The sequence below is a fragment of the Panthera onca genome, chromosome Y (genome assembly GCF_046562875.1).
Source record: "Panthera onca isolate mPanOnc1 chromosome Y, mPanOnc1 haplotype 2, whole genome shotgun sequence".
Lineage (NCBI taxonomy): Eukaryota > Metazoa > Chordata > Mammalia > Carnivora > Felidae > Panthera > Panthera onca.
The window spans coordinates 2506749-2524501 of record NC_138358.1 but is presented as its reverse complement, the minus strand read 5'-3'; positions in this window follow the sequence as shown (position 1 = coordinate 2524501).

Here is a 17753-nt window from a genome sequence, read left to right as displayed (position 1 = left end):
GTTGTATTTTCATTTTTTATTTGCTTTCTTATGTCTTTTAATTTCTTTTCTAATTGTCTGGTTGACTGATTTGTTCTTTAGTAGGTTGTTTTTTAACCTGTTTGATTTTAGACGTTTAGCAGACTTTTTCCTGTAGTTTATTTCAAGTTCTAACCATTGTGATCTGAAAGTGTGCATGGTGTCATCTCAATTCTGTTATATTTATTGAAGGCTTTTTGTGACCCAGTATGTGGTCTCTCTTGGAGAATGTTCCACGTGCACTCCAGAAGAAAGTATGCTCTGCTGCTTTGGGATGTAGAGTTCTAAAATATCTGACACGACCTTCTGGTCCAATGTACCATTCAGGACCATTGTTTCTTTCCTGATTCTGTCTAGATTTTCTGTCCATTGTTGTAAGTTGAGTATTAAAGCCCCCTACAATTACCACATTCTTATCAATGAGATTGTTAATGTTTGTGATTAAATGTTTTAAATCTTTGTGTGTTTCCGAATTCACTGCATACTCATTATAATTGTTCGCTCCTCCTGATGTACAGACACTGTAATTATTTAATAATGCCCTTAAACATCTCTTGCTACAAACTAATTTAAAGTCAAGTTTGTCTGATATAAGTATGGCTAATACAGCTTCCTCTTGACTCGCAGTAGCATGAAAGGTAGTTCTCCATCCCCCCACTTTCAATAGTAAGGTGTCCTCAGGTCTGAAAGGAGTCTCGTGTAAGACAGCAAATAGATGGGTCTTGTTTTGTATTATCCATTCTGATACCCTATGTCTTTTGGTTGGAACATTTATTCCACTTCCATGCAGTGTTATTATGGAGAGCTATGGTTCCGAGGCACTGTGATGTCTGTACTTTCCATGCTTGTACTGGTGTCTGTGGCACTTTGTGATACTTGCGACATTTTCCTCATAGAATCCCGCTTAGGATCTCTTGCAGGGATGGCTTAGCGGTGATGAATTCCTTCAGTTTTGGTTTGTTTGGGAAGACCTTTACCTCTCCTTCGATTCTGAATGGCAGGCTGGCTGGATAAAGGATTCTTGGTTGCATATTTTTCCTGTTCATCACATTGAAGATTCCCCTATTCCTTTATGGCTTGTCTGATTTCAGTAGATGGGTCTGCTCCTATCCCAATACTTCTACCTTTGTACGTTAAGGTCCACTCATCCCTAGCTGCTTTCAGAATTCTCTCTTCATGCTTGTATTTTGCCAGTTTCACTACTATATGTTGTACAGGAGATCAACTCAAGTTACATCTGAATAGAGTTCTCTGTGCCCGTTTGGTTTCAATGCCAGTTTCCTTCCCCAGATTGTGGAAGTTCTCAGCTATGATTTGTTCAAGGTCATCTTCACACCCCTTTTTGCTCTCTTCTGGAAATCCTGTGCTATGGATATTGTTCACTTTGATTGCATCACTTAGTTCTCTAATTCTGCCCTCTCGATTCTCAATTTTTTCTCTATCTTTTTCTCACCTCCTTTCCCCCATGATTTTATCTTATATCTCATTTAGTCTCCCCTCTGTCTCTTCAATCCGCGCTGTGGATGCCTCCATTTTAAATTGCACCTCATTTATAACATTTGAATTCATCATGACTACTTTTTATTTCCTTGATCTCTGCAATAATGGATTCCATGCTGACTTCTATGCCTTTGCCAATCCCAACGATTCATCTTTTGACTGTTATGCTAAATTCTGATATGTAACTTATATCTGTTTTGATCAAGTTGTTAGCTGTCCACTTCTACCCAGAACTTCTTTTGAGGGGAGTGCTTCTTCTGTTTCATTGTTTTGGCTAGTTTTCTCTCTCTTATGAGGTTTAAAAGCTTGTTATTTGCTCTGCACCTGCAAGAATTGCTATATGAAATGGGGGTCATGCCCTGTGCAGGTTCTAGCCCTGCACGTAGTGTTTCTTGGAGAGTGTTACTTGCTCTCTGTTGTGGCAATGGCTCTTTGAGTTCTCTACTCGTCATGATGTTTTTGACCCTCCACAAGGTGTGCGTTTATTTGTCCCTTGAGGTATCCCTGGAAAGGAAAACAAACAAACCAACACACAGGAAACAGAGACATGGAAGGAAACGTGCAACTAAAAGAAATAAATGGACACACACACGCTCAGACACACAGACAAACAGTCTGAAATCAAAAACAAAACAAAACAAACAAACCAGAAACACCAGCTACAAGTAAAGAACACGGTAGAGGTGTTGCTCTTGGAAGAACACATATAAAGAGGGAAATGACAGGAGTGGGGAAAAGGAAAAAAAAAAAAATATTATATATATATATATATATATATATATATATATATATATATATATATATATATATATATATATATATATATATATATATATATATTGACCAGACTGGGAGGCTAAATGGCTTAATGCAGAGAGAGAGAGAAAGGAAAATAAGGAAGGAGGTGTGGGAACAAAAGGAAGATAAGTTTACCCAGGCAGAGAAACGAGATGGCTTGATTATTCCAGAGAGAGAGAAAGGAAAGTATAGAAATATAGGTAGGAAATGTATCAAGGGAATGGATTATAAATGTCCGCTTAAACGAACCAACAAGCAGAGTTATCAACCTAAAAGAGGGAAGAGATAGGAAGGGAGAATATGTCTAACTAACAAGAGTTGTCGCGGAATTAATCCAGTCTATGCAGCATCACTGGTCCGGATGATGGACCTTCCTGGTTCCACAGCGCCTACCCTGCTCCATCAGATAAGCAGGTACCCAGCACAGAGGGGCGTGGTTTGGGGTAGGCTGGTCCCACCTCCACTATGGACCCTCGGACTGATCCCTGAGGCCCCGCCTTGGTGCTGGTGGTGGTGGCGGTGGTGGTGGTGGTGGGGAAATGGTGATGCCCAGCCTCTTCTCCATGACCTGGTGTACTCCGTTCCAGTTGTCCTCATTGTGCCCAGGGCACACGCCGGGTGGTCCTTCTTGCTCCGCTGACTCCTTTGGCATAGGGCTTGTCTAGGATTCGCAGACCCGTTCCGTGTGCTCTGGCACTGGGGAAGTGCCTCTCTGTGCTGCTACAAATGTCTTCCTGGCTATCTTTGTGCTGCTGTGCTTCAGGGAGCCCCGCCTTTTCCTGCCGTGGACTGCGCTGCTGACCTCACTGCTGAGCTTGGGCATGGTGGATGCAGGCAGGCATTGTTTTGTCCCACAGCGACGCCCCCAGGGAGGGGGCCACTTTCTCCTACTGCAGACTGCGCCCTAGACACAGCCACTGATCCGGGGGGTGGTGGATTCAGGCAAGCTTTGTTCTCTTGCACAGCCCTCCAGGGAGGGGCTACTGTCTCCTTTTGTAGACTGTGCCCCGATCTACCCCTGAAACCAATGCTGGCTCCTCTCCTCCCCAGGTGTGCAAACAGGGAGCCTAGCCCCAGACCCAAGAAAGCCCCACAGTTAGAGATAAGATCCCTCTCAGTCCCAGTCCGAGGTTCTCCTCTTATCCACATACAGCCCTACACTTCTCGAGCCACTCTTTCTCTTACTTTTGTCTCTCCGCAGAAGGGGATCTCTTCCCTCCATTCCTACTTGGCCCAATTTTTGTACCCCAGTTCACAATCAGCCACCTGTAATTTCTCAAGTTGTCTCATTTCCTTCAGGAGTATTCAGTCTGTTTTCCTCGCAGACTTTTGGGGTTCAAAATACTTTGGCTTCAGCACTTTGTTTGAGAGACATGGGATGTGCAGATCCCCCTACTTCTCCACCATGTTGACCACTCTGCCCAAGACAGATTTATTTATAAATTGATGGATATCAAATTCTAGATCTTATTTTCTGATTAATGTCATTAGGATTAACCTCAGTACATACTTTTCGTTTTAAGAAAAATTCCCTGTGATTTGAATCCGTTGAAAATGAATTGAAGAGGCAATCCGATAAAATATCACATTCCCATACTGGGACTTCTCTCTTCATCTCTCTCTCTCTCTCTCTCTCTCTCTCTCTCTCTCTCTCTCTCTCTCTGACACACACAAACACACACACACACACACACACACACACACACACACACACACACACACACACTTCCCACAGACTGTCAGGAATTTCTCTAAGGTGCCCGCCAACTCCATGGCCAGTACATAAACTTCACCAGTACTCAGGACTAGACATCCTCACTAAGGTCTGCCCGAACAAAATGGAAGAAAACAGCCTCTGTCAGTCCCACTCTCCTGCTTGTGCAGTTTCCTCCCTCCTGCCAGGTCACCCTGACCCCAACCCCACCTTACTGTCAAAGCCCATTCTATAACTACCTGAGAAACCTAGCTAGTGTTTGATTCTACAGCAAAACGCAATAAAGTTCCAAAAGGTCTCAGCCCTCCCAGGCCAATGAGTTACCAGGAAAACACCAGGCCAAAAATCACACTAGGAGAATTCACATTCCAGCTGTACCACTTCCTGGCTGAAGATGCACAGTGAAGCTGTCATCCAACAACATCCAACAACAACAGTCTATCTCCACATCTGTAGGCCTCTAGCCCACCTGCATTGCTACCAGGCTTGGGGAAACATCCAACGATTTTGTTTCTTGAGCCCTTTCTGGACTGTGTTTGCTTTGTTTAAAATGTCTACCTCTAGGATAAACAACATTTTGAGATACAAATTTGCACAAATATGCAAATTCCCCAAGGGAAAAGACACATCCAGGAGTCTGTTCTTGCAGTCTTCCATATTCCCAAAGCACTGATTTCTACCGTGTACATAATTAGAGAGAAGAAGCAGGCAGACACCTGCCCAATGACAATGGAAAAGCAACAGAATGTGATGGAGAGCCCCCCTGATGTAGTAGCTGGAAGCCCAGAAGTCAAGAATTACCCACAACCACCACGGAGGCAGGGGTATACCTCGAGAACAGAGCCTGGCACACAGAGTCCCTCAGTCAGTTTTCGGTGAGTGGTGAATAAAGCCACAGGTGGACCAATAAACTGACAAGCAAGCGAGCAAAGGCTGACAAGGGGAAATCCACCTGTTTTATGGTGGTATAGAGAAAGTAGGTGCTTTTAGCAATGCCAGTAAGAGGGTAAACATTATAGAACAGACCAATTAGTGAATTCTGTGGGTGGAATGTTTTCTCCTAATTACAATGGGCAGCTTATCCATCCTCCATCTCTGAAGCATATGGTAAGTGGACACCACATGCTGGCGACAACAAGTTCTGGAGTAAAGGAGTGGAAGTAACAAGTCTCCACCTTTGCTAGCATGCCAGCTTCCATTTACAGACCCTCCATCTGGCCCCTGGCCCTTTCTTCCTCCCACCCACCCCGATTACTCCCACGTATTATGTCCTTACTGCAATCTTGCAATCCTTGGTTTTGAACCATCCTTCTAATCTGTTGTGTTGTTGTTTGTAAGATCTGTCATTTATCTACGTAAAAACCTGGGAATTTTAAACAACTATACAGTTGCACGGCTCATGCTAGGTATTTAAACCTTGACATATTTTAGTTTTCTGTTTTTCATTATTTAATATTTTTTTTAGAATTACCTTTTGCTACAATCTCATAAATATTAACTTGGGTAATGGACATCCAAGTTTCCAGCTTATCTGTTTTTGTATCGGTGATTAAAATCAATCCCTATGTCATTGCCTTTTTAATTAACCATGGCTATGTTTTAGTTCTTTTATCACTGCAATACTAAATTCTCTGTTGTCTTCTATGCCTTTCTTCAAGCCCAGTGATTAATCTTATGAAAATTATTCTAAATTCTTACTGTTATACTGCTTTTATCTATTTTGAACAATTCTTTAACAGTCACTTCTCCTGGAATTTCATCTGAGGGGAATTCTTCCGTTTCATCATTATGGATAGTTTTCTATTCCTTATGTGTTTTAACGTTTTTGTTGTTGTTGTTGTTGTTGTTGTTGTTGTTGTTTTGTTTTGTTTTGTTTTGTTTTGTTTTGTTTTATGTGCTCTGCACCTGAGAGCACTGCTACATTAAAGTGGGCTCATACCCTCTCCATGGCCTGGCCCTTCTGGAGGTGTGTTTTGGAAAGTGTTACTTGCTTTGCGTTGCTATGATGTTCCTTGTTTGATTTCTCATCTCAGAGTGATTTTTGAAAATCCCACGAGGTGTGCTTTGATTTGCTCCTTGAAGTACCAAATGAAGTAATTTGAGGTTTGCACTACCTTGACAGGGGTTAAAACACCTTAAGTTGCCATGGATGGATGTTCGTGCCCTTCCCAATAATGGTGGTTTCTCCTGTTAGTGAGATCCTGGAGATGTGATGGCGTCAAAGCCCGGGCTCCACACAGACGGCTCCGCCGAAAGGCTCTGGGCAGCTGCACTTATGAAAGCCGCTCATTTTCTGATTACCCAGAGGTTACCTTGGGCAAAATTGTGGATTTTTTAAATTACCTGGCCCCATAAATTTCTTCTAGCAGCCATATCTTAAATTATAGGCAAATGATACCTCAGAGTTTGCTTTTCCAATTTGTAAAGGGCAAGTATAATGCCTATGTTCAGTATAGTTGTGAGATTATTGGTAATGCTGCAAAACGTATGGAAAAAATCTTGGCACATTACACTCAATAAACACTGTATTTTGTTTTGATTTCCTCGTAGTTGTCACTACATCCATGCAAACTGTATCTCTAGGGTGGGGTCTTTTGTAGGGCAAAATGTAACCTACGCCATAGAAGCTATCAACGAGGCAAACTGTTTTTCCTATTCTTGAGGAGGTGACCCTTCCCTTTTTTGTATATGAATACTAAATTTGGTGGTAGAGATTATTGGAGACTTGAATGTATATTCCAGTCCAGCACACTGGGAGATAGTTAAAAGTGCCCTATTTCAGGCACTGTGGATATACATATCGAGCACCTTAGGTGTCAGGTGCTATTAGGTTCAAGTACACAGTGATAATCAAACATGCACGCTCCATATATTCAGGATGTTTCAAACCTTAGCTACAAAAGGTACATGTGTAATTACAACTTGTGGCAAATGCTGTTAAATAAAAGACTAAATGTTATGATTAGGAATGACGCAGGGGACAGAATGTCGATTAGAGGATTGGCCAACAAAGGTTTCTTGGGGAGAAAAGTCCTTTATTCAAACTTGGACCCGTAGCAAGAACGGTAAGGAAACTAGCAAACACAAAATGCATTCTAAGCGGAACCTACGTAACTCTAATTTGAGAAACCAGGAGAAGAGATGGTCCCAATCACCTAATGAAAGGAGAATGAGGAAAGATGGCATTAGAGGGGTGACAAGGCAAGACTGCCAAATCTGGTGGTCACGTTACCGATTCTATGTGTCATTTTGAGTAGAGTGGAGATTAGAGGGTTGTTTTAAGCAGAGGAATGAACTGCTCAGATTCAGGATTTTTGGATTGCATTCCTGATGCAGTGAAAAGAATGAACTGGGATTTTGGTTGGAAGGGAAAGGCAGCATGGGGCTAAGAACGAAAATGGAGAGTAAGCAGGTGGTGAGAAACTAGGTGGCTTGGCATACGTTGGAGGTGGAGTTGAGAACCCCTGCTGCTGAATGGATCACAGGAAAGACGTTGAGGAGGGGACGACTGACAATGAGGCTCTTTCCCTCTTGAGCAACTGAAGACAATGTCCCATTAACAGAGAGACACAAGAGGGGTCTTAACTTGGTCATGGATTTCAATTGCTTATTGATTGGGTATTAATTCACATACTTACAGAAGTTTGCTTAGAATTTTAACTTTTCATTGTTTTGTTTCTACCGAATTGCTTCATTATTACCATCTGGAGGTTCTAACTGATGGTCTCCAATTCTTCGCTGTCAACAAGACCTTCTTACATAAGATTATGGAATTGATGGGTGATGTAGGTACCTCATCTTCTACCCAGTCTTGGTCATCGTCACAAATACTTAATGGCCACTGTTGTAGAAGAACCTCAAACTCCAACAGGGTTGTTCTCACTGTTCTTGGAATGCCTGCCCCTCCTTTTTTCCCCACACATTTGGTTTTGTCTCCTTTGTCCTTCTCCTTTCTGCCTGCCAGCTAGAAATTTGGTCATCCTTTAAGATTCTTTGTCCTATGCCTCTGAGATGTCTTTACTGATTAACTCAGCTCAGTGGACTTCTCCTGATACATGAAACTTGACCTTGAAGTCTTACTGTGCTTTGTATGGTGTTTGGGTTTTTCCTACTCTCAAATATTGTAAGTTTCTTGAAGGCAAAGATGAGGTCTTCCATGCTTCCAGAAACTTTTATAAACACTCAAACATGGTCAAAGTTTAGAAATCTTTCTTGGTGAAGTGTTGGAGTCAACGTCATATCAGGTGGGAGGGGAGTCTGCTGAAGGAATTTTCGGATTCAAGTGCAACCTTGAAACAACGTTTACATCACAAACTAAAGGCAATTACCTAACTTCACAAAAATAATAACTTACTGCACATATCTTCACATTTCATAAAAGAGTTATATCATGTTGATTTTGAGACAGAGAGAGCACAAACAGAGAAGGGGCAAACAGAGGGGACAGATGATCCAACGTGAGGTTTAGCACAACGTGAGGTTTATGCTGATAGCACTGAGTCTGGTGTGGTGCTTGTATTCACAAATTGTGAATAGTGTTAACGTTGCTAAGGTCTAGATTACAGTGGGAGTCTAGGGATACCTGGGTGGCTGAGTCAGCTGAGTGTCCAACTTCTGCTATCAGCACATTAACACTGGACTATTTGAAACTATCCTTGATATGTTGAATGTACATAATAAATTTATGAAATTGAAACACTTTATTTATTTAAATGATACTAGACTGAATCATTTATTTGAAATGTTATTTTATGATTATGGTAGTCTTAAAGTATATTGCAGAAAAGTTAGAAAATTAAAAATAAAAAGAAAGAAAAATGGTCATAAGTCAAACACCTGGAGATAAGCATATCTAAACACCTTTTATTATGTTTATATATTTTTGGCAGAGAGAGAGAAAGAGAGAGAGATGAGCAAAAGTGAGGGATGGGAGGAGAGAGAGAGATAGAATCATAAGCAGGCTCCACGCTGTCAGTGCAGAGCCTAATATGCAGCTTGGTCCCACACACTGTGGAATCATAACTGAGCTGGAATCTAGAGCCAGATGCTTAACCGACTGAGCCATTCAGGTGCCCCTGGAGGTAAGCACCTCTAACACTGTGGTATAATCGCCAGGGAAGAGGTATATGTACATGCGTTAACCAAAATTAGCTGTGTAGCTGTGAATCCCATTTCCGGTCATCAAGTGATACGAGCATTTCGCTAGGTCATGAATGTTCTGCAGGGCTATGAATTTTAAAGGCCACATAGCATGCCATAACCTATTTAAACACTGCTATTGATCATTGAAGTGTTCCATTTTCTTGCTTCAATTAGTTGCTACAAGTAGAATTAGCTTTTCATGGTCTAGACACGGTTTAGTAAATGTCAATTGAAAAATAAAAAGAACTGTAGCCAGTAATGTGAAGCGGAGGAACAAGTATGACCAGATTTGGCTTCCCCTTGTCTATTGCTGGCAGTCTTTACATCCTTCTCTCTCTCATCCTCTTTTTCTCCTCCTAGACCCACAACCTCCACCTCTTTATTCCTCCTTCTTCTCATCCTCGTTTCTCTGTCTATACCGGCCTCCTTGCTTCCCATCAGTACACACGTTCACACTCCTACCTTGGGGAATTCATGAGTCCTTCTGCCTAGATCACCTTCCTGACAGCAGGTAGTTCTCTCATTTCCTTGAGGTATTTATTGAACTGACACCTTTTTCAGCAGGACCCTCTGTGTCTAGTATTTCACCCTGTCTAGTATTTCACACCCCCTCCCCCAATTCTTCTATCCTCTCCAAGATGTATTTCCTTTTTTTCCCCATTCATTATTCTCTACCATAGTTTCTATTTCCATTATCTTTGTCAGTCCTCCCACTGGACTATTAAGCACCAAGATCACAGTGATCCTTGCTCCTTTTGTTCACTATTGGACCCTCCAGGTGTAGACTGTGTTGTCTCACTCTAAATGCTCCAAAAGTTTTTACTGAATGATTCAATGAATCAACATCACTCCTTCTTTATTATGAACGTTTTATAATTTTGTACTTTACACTTACATCTATGATGCATTTGGGTGAATTTTTGTATAAGTTATGAATTTAGGTCAAGTCTTCTCTTAATTAATTAATCAATGAACCGATTAATTAAACAATTAATTACTTAGTTCATTGATTACTATTGCATACGAACACTTAAATGTTCCAGTAACACTTGATGAAAGACTATATCCTTTTTGTGTTAGGTTGGCTATATGTCATTGTCAGAAGTTGGGTGAGGATGCTTGTGTATGGGGTCAGTTTCTGGATTCTCTGTTCTATCTCTTGACCTGTGTCTCCATCTTTCTTCACTATCACACTGCCTTGATTATGGGAGGTTTATATTGAGTCTTAAAATTGTGCAACATGAGTTCTCCAAATTGGTTATTTTTCAGAGCTGTTTGGCTGTTCTAGTTCCTTTGTCTTTTCACACACATTTTAGGATCAGCTTGCTGATATCCACAAAAGAATCCTGGGATTTCGACTGGGATTATGTTGAATCTCTAGATCAAGTTGATAATTGACATCTTACTAGCGAAGCTTCCATGGGTAGATATGGCATATGTCTCCATTTATTTATATCTTCCTTGATTGATCCAATCAGCCTTCTGTGGCTTTTAGCATACAGATCCTGTGCATGGCTGTTAGATTTAAATGTAAGTATTTCAATGTTTGGTTTGATATTAAATGGTTCTTTAAAAGCTTTTCATATTCTAATTGTTCATTGCATATGTATAAAAATAAAACTGAGTTGTATATATTGACCGTGTATTCTGGGGCTTATTTAATTATGTTTGAGTTCTAGAAACCTGATGTATACCCCTTAGAATTTGTTTCATGTTGATAACCCCATGATTTAAGAGTCGCGGCAGTTTTCAGGGCACCTTGATGGCTCCATCAGTTGACTACCAGACTGCTGGGTTCAGCAGCTCATGTCATGGTCCCATGGTCAGGGGATTGAGCCCCGTGTGGGGCTCTGTGCTAAGCATGGAGCCTGCTTAAGCTTCTCTCTCTGTCTTTCTCTCTGTCTCTTTCTCTCCGCGTCTCTGCTCATTCTCTCTTTCCAAAATACAAATTGAAAAATAAATAAATAAAAGAATCGAGATAGTTTTTATTTTTACTTTTTCTAATCTGAAGGCCTTTTCTATGCCTTTTTGTGAACATGCCGCGCTTGTAATCAGGGGAGGTAGTGATGATTATGTCGATTTGTACACAGAACTGGCAGATTCCTTGCTTGTATTGTCTCCTTCCTTGGATTTCTCCCAAACTTTCCCCAATCAAAATAGGATTCAGAGGGACCCTATTCTAGTTTCGGTTCAAGATGGCTGTGTAGGAAGGCGTTGAACTCAACTCCTCCAAGGTGAAAGAAGATTCCAACTACCTCCAGATTGACCTTAAACTTTCCAATTGATTAACTTTTTCTTTCCAGCTTCTCTCCTTCTTTATGATTCTTTATTTTTGAGACAGAGGGAGACAGAGCACAAGGGGGGGACGGGAAGGGATAGCAGGGGACATAGAATCTGAAACAGGCTCCAGGCTCTAAGCTGTCAGCACAGAGCCCATTGCGGGGCATGAACCCATGAACCATGAGATCATGACCTGTACTGAAGTAGGATGCTTAATTAGCCAAGCCACCCAGGCGCCCCCTCCCCACCCTCAGCTTATCTCTTAATTCAGGATCCTGAAAGCAAAGTATCACTTAATGGGAAGTGAATCTACCGCTCTAGCAATAAGGATTGCCTGAGCCAATAAGACTCCACCCTCAAGCCCAAGACAATGACCAACCTGACCTTAGTGACCACCTGTGTATGCCTACCTCTTTTTGTCCCACATTTTCCTTACATAAACCTGGAAGTATTTTCAGCACGTTAGAGAGAGTCTTTGATGTGAGTCTGCTGCATTTCTTGTGTCAGCTTCTGAATAAATTTCCCATTTGTTTCACCTCCACTAGTTCCTTTGAATTGCGATCTTGTCAGTAATGGGTAGCCAAAACTCACCTTTTTTGGGTCCCCTGGAGCTAGGTGCTCTTGTTCCTGAACTCCCTGAATCCATTTCTGGTGAACCAGCCAGACGGTGTACTTCCAGTTTGTCCAGCTCCCTGGGGATTGCACCCATTGATATAACAATTCCTCCTGAGGAGCTGAGGACTGACTGCACAGATTGTGCCTAACAAAACATAGAAAATTGAAAGACAACAGCAAGACAGAGAGACATTAACAAAGGAAACACTCACCCCTAACGTTGCCAAGAGCAGCTGGGGAAGGACCAGGAACAGACTCCTCTGTCTTTGGGCAGAAAAAAGAAAGAAAGAAAAAAACAAAACACAACCCTGCAGTTTGAAAAGAGCAACTGTCATATAAAAGAGAGCATTAGAACTCTGTCAACGACAGAGGAGCCACAGAAGTTCTCTCTGGGTCATAGAGATGGGAGAATGGCAGGGTTACATTTTACATCCACATTTTTTAATGTTTACCTCTTTTTGAGAAGCAGAGAATACAAGCAGATCAGGGGCAGAAAGAGAGGGACAGAAGATTCAGGAAAGGCTCTACACTGACAGCATCAAGCCCAATGTGGTTCTCAAATTCATGAACTGTGAAATCATGACCTGAGCTGAAGTCAGATACTCCATCCACTGAGCCACCAAGCTGCCCCACATTCTCCATCCACCTTAAAAGCATAGACCACAGCAGGGTCCAGTTGCTGTAGCTGGCCTGCTGCCTCAGTAAGTTCCAGGCACACAATACACACCAGCCCCAATTGCACTGGACACACACACACCCATGACATGCTTTCCCCCCTTAAACAATACACTTTAAAGGGGAACTAGCATATAAAAAGAGCCATTCCTGGACTGTAACCCACCTCAGCTCCCACGGCCCCTTCAGGGCACCCTCTCAGTGGAAAGTCCTGGTACACCCTAGTTTATATCCACTTCAGCTTCAACTATATTGGCAAGGTATCCTCTGCATGTACAGCCCCTGGTGCCTTCAGCTTGTATCTACTTTAGCTTCACCTATCTTGCCCAGGAACCGTCTGCATAGAGAGATCAAGGACAACCTGACCCCCAGACTGCTTACGTTCTAGCCACCCTGTACAGGGCACCTATACACAGCACCCCAGCATGCCTCACCTTGCAATCATTTCAGCTTCAGCTGTCCTGCCAGGGTACCCTCAACACACAGAATCCTAGGACACCCCAGTCTGCATTCACTTCAGCTTTAACTATCCTGACAGGGCGCCTGCTATGTAGAAAGCCCCAGGATCCCCAGTCCATGCAAGCCACGGCTTCAGCCAGCCAGCCAATGTCACCAACTAGCACACAGAGTCTACCCAGGGGGACAATCATATATAAGACAATTCCTTCAAGTGTAGGAGGAGTAGCTGCTCTGCCTCATCTATAGAAACAAATGCAGAAAGGTAAGCAAAATGGAGAGACAGGGAAATATGCTCCAAAAGAAAGAACAATAAAAAACCCAGAAAAGAGCTGAAACAGAGGTAAGCATTGTGCCTCAATTAAATAAAGAATATAAATTAATGATGGTCAAGATGCTTGCCGGGCTGCAGAGAAAAGGGAAGAAATAAGTGAGACCCTTAATTAAGAGATAGCAAACACACACAAAATCAGAGTTCAAGAAGATAATAGCTGAAAAGTAAAAAAAAAAAAAAAACAAAAAAAACACTAGAGGGAATCACCTGTAGAAGATGGCATGTGGAAGGACATATCAGTGATATAGAAGACAGATAAGGGAAAGCACCCCAAATAAACAGCAGTTGTTCTGTAAGGCCCGATAACTTATTATTCCACATTTAGAAGAGCAAAGGTAGAAATGGTGAACTTTACATGTGTTACTATGGCTATCACGTAATATTATTTGATATCCACGAATTTTAAGCAAATATACAACTTTAGGAAAACAACTTTAGGTTTCTAAGTTTCCCTTTTGCTCTTAAGAATATATTTTGTCCCTGATATTTTTAGTTTCCCCGAAATGAGCTGCTGTTACTGGCCATAGATAAAACCATGAAAATCCAATGTATATGCAGTCACTGCCCTGTGAAATCAAGTAAAAAGCAGAAGATTGTTTTATGTTGCCTGCCTAAAATTATTTATTGTTATAAGGGTTTTCTGTTTTGGGGAGCCTGGGTGGCTCAGTGGTTGAGTGTCCGACTTTGGCTCAGGTCATGATCATATGGTCTGTGAATTCGAGCCCCACGTCAGGCTCTGTGTTGACAGCTCAGAGCATGAAGCCTACCTCAGATTCCCTCTCTCTCTCTCTCTCTCTCTCTCTCTCTCTCTCTCTCTCTGCCCCTTCCCTGCTCATGCTGTGTCTCTGTCTCTCTGTGCAAAATGAATAAACATTAAAAACATTTTAAGAGAGTTTTATGCTTATTTTTTTGAAATATAGAAAGATAGAAAGAGGGAGAGAGAGAGTAAGAGAGCACAAGGTCGGATGGTGCAGAGAGACATGGATACACAGAACCCAAGCAAGATTCAAACTCTGAGCTGCAGCGCAGACCCTGATGCTGATGTAGAACTCATGAACCATAAGATCATAACCTGAGCTGAATTTAGATGCTTAACTGACTCAGCCAAACTTGCACCTAGTTTCTTTCTTTCTTTTTTAAATGTTTATTTATTTATTTATTTATTTTTAAAATTAATTTTTGGTGTGTGTGTGTGTGGGTGTGCGTGTGTGTCTCCATCTGTGTGTGTGTGTGTGTGTGTGTGTGTGTGTGTGTGTGTGTGTGTGTGAGAGAGAGAGAGAGAGAGAGAGAGAGAGAGAGAGAGAGAGATGGAGAGAGAAAGAGAGAGAGACAGTGGAGAGAGACAGTGGAGAGAGACAGAATGAATGGGGGAAGGGCAGAAGAGCAGGAAATACATAATCTAAAGTAAGGTCCAGACTTTGACCTGTCAGCAAGGGTCAGATATGGGGCTTGAACTCATGGATCATGAGATCATGATTTGAGCTGAAGGTGAAAGCTTAACCATCCAGGAAGCATCCTCAAATAAGTGCATTTATCTATCTGCTTTCAAACAAGCCAAATTAACAGAGAGATGGCAATCTAATCTTCACACATATGTGTGATGAATAAATTTGTCCATCAGAATGTTTTGAACTAATCACCACCATATCAAAGTTTGAATGGATTTTCACATTATCTGGTTTACTTTCTTAAAATGTTGTCACTTTGCCCTTGTTTAGCTCTCAATCAATAAAAGTAAATAGATTATTTTCTCATCTGATCAATTATCTTTATAGCAACCCTCCACTAGATTCTTCCTATGGAACCATTATTTTGTCCTGCGACCTTTTTTTTTTTTTTTTTTTTTTTTTTTTTTTTTGCCATCTGGCCTTATTTGAGTTTTTCTCTACATTTCTAGCATTGGCAAAACTGAGTATCTTGTCTTTGATGCCATGCTTCCAACCATGCTGATGAAATCTTTCACATCATGTTACCTCAAGTTCATGGAGATTAGACAAGTTTCATGGCTCCTCCAAGGTTTGTTTGTGGTTTTGAATGGTACAGTACTGGGGAGAATTAGATTAGTCTTACAAAATTTGTTTCCCCAAAGCTGCACTAGCACATACTGATAGTACATATTAGAGTCAAAGTCCATATAAATTGGTTACTGAGTGTCACTTAACGTGAAGTTTACATACAAGCGAGAAAAAACAAAAAACAAAAAACAAAAAACTCTGGTATTGGGCTCGTGGGTGGCTCAGTTGGTTAGGCCTCCAACTTTTGATTTTGGATCAGGTCATGAGATCATGGTTTCATGAGTTCAAGACCTGCATCAGGCTCTGTGCTCACAGCATAGCGCCTGCTTGGGATTCTCTCTTTCTCTTCCCTCTCTGCCTTTTCCACACACACGCTGTCTGTGTCTCTCTAAAAGGAAATAAAAGTCTTCTAAAAAAAAAAAAAAACTTCTGGTCTCATTAATTTATAAGTGACAGGGAAATTGTCAAATGTTGTTTTACAGAGAAAACACAATTCCAGTATACTCTTTATACCGTGCTTAAATCTGTTTATTTTTAATTAATTATTGAACACAAAGTGTTCCTTGCTCTTGAATAAAATCAGTGTTCTGTCTTAGAAGGATACTGTGTGAACAGTACAAAAGAGGCAGGGAGTGAAGACCAATGCAAGCTTGAAACAAATGATGAACGTGGGTAACACCACTGATGTGACTGGCCATATAATTTTATTTATGTTTGCTTGATTTGGGTGTTGTGATTCTTAGTTATTAGGCAATAATAGAGACACTCCTACTGAAATGAGCCCAGCTGGAAATAATGAATCACCCCAACTCACCTGTCACACGTTGGTAGCCATCTGTGCATCTGGCAATCTGTGGAAAATCCATATCTGCTAATTGAATGAGAAACACGTAATTTAAATCCTTTATCTTACATCGGACCACCATCTCCCTATTCCTGCCTTGGTACCTGCAAGAAGATTCTCTTTCATCTTCCCCTGGAGCATCGTCTACCAAATCTTGCTGGGAATATTTATCTTTCCATCTCCCTGGGAGCCCGATCTCCATCATCTTGCCTAGGAAGGACACCTTGGGACATCCTTCCAGAAAGCATCCTCTCCAGCATTTTGCCTAGGAATGCAAGTCCCTACTCCTTCCAAGAATAGTGGTCCCCTACATCTTTCCTGGGACCTAAATTTCTGTCATCCTGCCTGGGAGTGCCAACTCCATCATTCAGAGAGGAAGCAAGGCCTCCCTCATTCTGCTCTCAGCCACTGTTTCTCTCATTCTGCCTGGTAGCACAGTATCCATCACTCACGTTGAATGGCCTTGAAGGCCATTTCCACCATTTTTCCTGGGAGCACCATTGTGGTTGTCATGTTTGCTGGCACTGTCTACGTCATCATCCTGGGAGCACTGTATCCTTCATCCTGCATGAATGTGAGGTATCCCTGATCCTCCTGGGAGGACAGTCTCCTTCATTCTGCTTTCCAGTGTGATCTCTGTCATACTTCCTGGGAGTACAACCTATGATATCTTCTATAGGGGATGAAGTCTGGCATACAGCCTGGTAGCCTGATTTCTTTCATCCTAATTGGGAGCTTCCTGTCCCTAGTCTTTTTTTTTTTTTTTTTTTTTTTTTTTTTTTGAATGCGATTTTTGTTGTTTTACCTTGGGGTGCCATCTCTGTCACCATGCCTGCAGCTATGATCTCTGTCTTTCATGTTGGAAGCGCCATGTACATCATAATGGTGGTGCGCATGGTATCTTCAACCTGCCTGAGATCACGTTATCCACCATTGCCTGGGGATATGAACTACCTCATCCTGCCTGAAATCACCATTTTGTCATCCTGTGTAGGAGTGCAAAATCTCTTATCCTGTGTGGCGGTGAATTCTCCATCATTCTTTCTGTGAGCTCATCCTTATTATCCTGCCTGAGAGCATGAAATCATTCATCGTACCTAAAAGCGCCTTGCCCTTCATTATACTTTGCAGTGCGATTTCCTTCAATTTTCCTGGGAGCACCATCTACCTTAGCCAGCCTCTGATCATGATCCACATCATGCTCCCCTGCATTGCTGTCTCTGCTGTACTGCCTCTGAGTGCTGTACCCTTCCTTCATCCTATCTGGGAGCACAATCTCCTTAAACCTGCCTGGGAAGTCAGTCGCTGACATCCTGCCTGGGAGTGCCTTCTATGTCATATTTGCTGGTATCATGTTCCCCA